The following is a 3,863-nucleotide window of genomic DNA, read 5'->3' as shown; positions in this document are numbered from 1 at the left end:
TTTCAGTAAGAGTACTTTATAAACATAAAGTACCATATTGGGTAGATAAATATATATTCCTAATTTATATCTAATAATTTCATACTTAGACTCATAGAAAAGCAGGGCTGGAAGGGACCTCTGGAGGTTACATCAAATTTATCCATCTAATCTACCCCACTTCCAGGATCATTCCTATCTAAACCATCCCAGACAGATCCTTGTCTAACCTATTACTAAAGCAACACAGCCAACCCCGTCACACAACCATAAGGTATAGCACCCTAACCTGCCACAGGTAAAGCAAGGAGGGAACGGCAGTTTTCTGCTACTTCAACAATTGTTAGAATTCATTCGCAAGATCCAAGGAAGTGGGTCATGCCTTGGATACCATACCAATCTGACTATGGGGTAAAAATCCTTCCAGACCCCAAATGTTGTGATCAGTCTGACCCTAAGCAGAAGGGCAAGACCTTCTAGCCAGGGATGTCTGTGTTTTAGTGCCAGCAGCAGCATTGGCACACCCCAATCAAAATCCCCACCCTTGGCTGCAGCTAACACCCAGTGCTTCTGAGGAAAGGGAGGAAAACCCTGACACATGTAGCAGCAGGAGGGGGCGGGGAATCCTTTGTGGTGCTATGTAGCCTTGGAGGTGTAAGGTCCAGCAGTTCAATCGGCAGGAATGATCTGACTGTCTAAGATGCTGATGATTCACAGGCCTAGATTTTGTACCATCTATTAGGTATGTCGTTAGACTTAAGGACCTCATGTCCCACCCTGGTCAAGGCCCTGAAAATCCACCGATGTATCTATCTTCTAATACAGTAAACTCCAGTCCTTAAGATTAAGACTGAGTCACCGAAAAGCAGAGAGGAGGAGGAAGAGCCACCTGCCTGTTGCATTAACAGTTTTAGGGACTCAAGCAGGTTGGAACAAAATGGAACAAAATTGCATTTGGGCCTAAGTTCATTAGTAGGTCGAATAGATCCATAGCATCCTATTGATTTCATGGGGGCCAATGGTTCCATTTGCAGTAGTCTTAGTTGTTACTTGTAACAGTAGATAAACCATTTGTCAGGCTAAGATCATTGTTTAACTAGGAGGATTCCCTTTAAATTCCCTGCAGAGGAAAGGCTTGTTAATACAATAAACATCCTGAAAAAAAAGAAAAAGACTGCACCTTCCTGCAGGAGAAATGGGACCGTAAGTCTGGAGAACTTGTGCCAGAGCTTCCTTCCTGCTGTATCTGGTCGTCTGAGCCTTCTCACTGGGAACATCATTTTTCACTAGCTTTTTTTTCTTTTTTCCCAGGCACAAACTTTAGTCTAATTTCTTAGGTGACTGAGATGCTAATCAAGCAACTCAAGACAGAGAGGCTAGTGAAAATAATCAAATGTGAAATTGTCCAGGGGAAACACTCCACTTTGAAGTAGGAGAGAGGAAATTGTCATTTTGAAGCCACTAGAGACAGCCTTTCTGTTATAAAGAAGACCCGGGGGAGACACTACCTGATTTGCTCCTAGTCAGGCTGGCATCTCAGTGACAGGGCAATTGTAATTAGAATGAATAAAATGAGAGATGTGCCAGCTCCCCAATTTGTAATTCAGAGAGTGACATTAAAGACACATTGCATTTTATTTAATTTTTGGAAGAATCAGGTACTCTGCTAACAGGTAGCAGGTCTTCCCCTATGGGGACAGCTTACATAAAATTTAAATCTGTCTCCATGCAGAGAGGAAATATGATGCAGTCAGTGGACTCCAGATGGTTATGTTCTTCTTCTTTGGGATTTTAGGCTATCCTTGGGAAAGAAAAGAAAAAATAATAGAGGGAGGTTTGGGCTAGGGTCTCCTCTTATGCTGATGTGCTCTAGACAACACTGGAGTTTCACCGATGCTACTGAGATCAGAAGCTCGCCCCTTGTTTTGTTTTGTTTTTTGATTTGTGCATTTTTAATGCACAGGTAATAAAGATTAGTGGGACAAATGCAGAATTTCGGGGAGCTCCTCCTCCCTTTGCCATTCAGAGCAGTGACTGGAAGGCTGAGTTTTAAAACTGACCTCTGATCAAAACCTAGATGAAGAAATTTGAGATGGCAAGTGAGTTCCAGCCCTAGATCCCTAACACCATGAAAGTTTGAACTAAACTTTGTGACTGGTCCTTAGCTCTAATAAGATGAGACAAGAAAACCTCACTCTGATTAAAAGAGAGGTGTCAGCTGGAGCCAAAATGTCTTAGTTAGGACCTGTTATGTTTGAATGGAGTGACATACATATTAAACAAGGATATTTATTGTTGATCCTATGAATAATAAGAAAAAAAATTCTCACTAGGAGGGTGGTAAAACACTGGAACAGGTTTCCCAGAGAGGTGGTGGAAGCTCCATCCTTGGAGGTTTTTAAGACCCGGGTAGACAAAGCCTTGGCTGGGATGATGTAGTTGGGGCTGGTCCTGCTTGGAGCAGGGGGTTGGACTAGATGTGACCTCCTGAGGTCCCTCCCAAGCCTCATTTTCTATGATTCTATTAAAGAAACACTCTGCAGCTCAAGTTACAAAGAAAACTGCTCTCTCACAGGCTGAATTTCAGCTTTGTCTCTGTTTTTACTAGGGACCATGTCATATTTCATGGCTTTGTTTAGCATAGTGAGATACTTGGGGGCTAAATAATACATTGCAAATGGACATGTCATTACAACTATTCTTGAATAGGTTGAAATGAAGCTGGGATATAACCCTACTTTCCTTTTGTATTCTTAATTTCCATTAGTTCCTGGGCCTATAACATACTGGAATATCACAGCTGGGCATTTTCTTAGGGTGTTTCAAGCCATAATTAAGGAAAAACTCTAGAGACCTGGAAACTCTAGAGACCTGGGGAAAGGATGGAGACCTAGGAAAAAGAGACCAGGGAGTTTTTTAGGCTTGAAAGACTCCCTGGTAGATGTTGCCAGTTCAGGAGCCTTTCATACATTCAGTGAAGCCTCTATATTTTAAGATACTGTTTAAAGAAAATTGAGTTTTAAATGTTAAAGTTGTTTTACCTTTATGCCCTCAAGTGCCACTTCCTTAGCTGTATATGTGCAATGTTTATAATTTATCCAGTTTTTAGACTCAGTTCTCACCTAAGGTAAAATCAGATTTCATAGACGTTAGGGCTGGAAGGGACCTTGGAAGGTCATCAAGTCTAGCCCCCTGCCCCAGGGGCAGGAAGTCAGCTGGGGTCACAGGATCCCAGCAAGATAAGCATCCAAATTTCTCTTGAAGGTGTTCAATGTAGGTGCTTGAACCACATCTGATGGCAGGCTATTCCAGACCTTGGGGGCTCGAACAGTAAAGGAATTCTTCCTTATGTCCCACCTGAAATGGTCCTGTAGGAGTTTGTGACTGTTTGACCTTGTTATCCCTTGGGGCTGTTGTGGAAACACACATAGAATACTTTTGAGTCAGGTCAGCAGAAGCTTTTTATTTAGATGAAACTACAGCTGTAGGAGAGACCTCAAAGTGACATGGATACACCAAGCACAGAAGAGAAGAGATCTCTCTCCAAAAGCAAAATCAGGCAACTTATATACCTTTAAACAGCTACTACAACTCACGTGATTGTATAATGGAATTTTTTTAGAACAAGCAGCTATAAACACTAATCACCTACTGTTTTGCTGTTATCAGGAAGCGGTTACAGGGGAGACAGGGTTTGCTAGAACAAACGCTTTCTGCTAACAACTGAAAGACAAAACTTGTACTTTTCCACTCACATTCTTTTTCTTACAAAATCTGGTCAAAGTTTAAGGCCAGCAATTTCTGAATTCCACAGGGTGCTCTGGTGAACAAACATTCCCCCAGATCCTGGTGGTCACCCCTGATAAACTTATAGGTGGCCATCA

The sequence above is a fragment of the Alligator sinensis genome, unplaced genomic scaffold (genome assembly GCF_000455745.1).
Source record: "Alligator sinensis unplaced genomic scaffold, ASM45574v1 scaffold190_1, whole genome shotgun sequence".
Taxonomy (NCBI): Eukaryota; Metazoa; Chordata; order Crocodylia; family Alligatoridae; genus Alligator; species Alligator sinensis.
Note: the sequence above shows the minus strand (reverse complement) of the source record.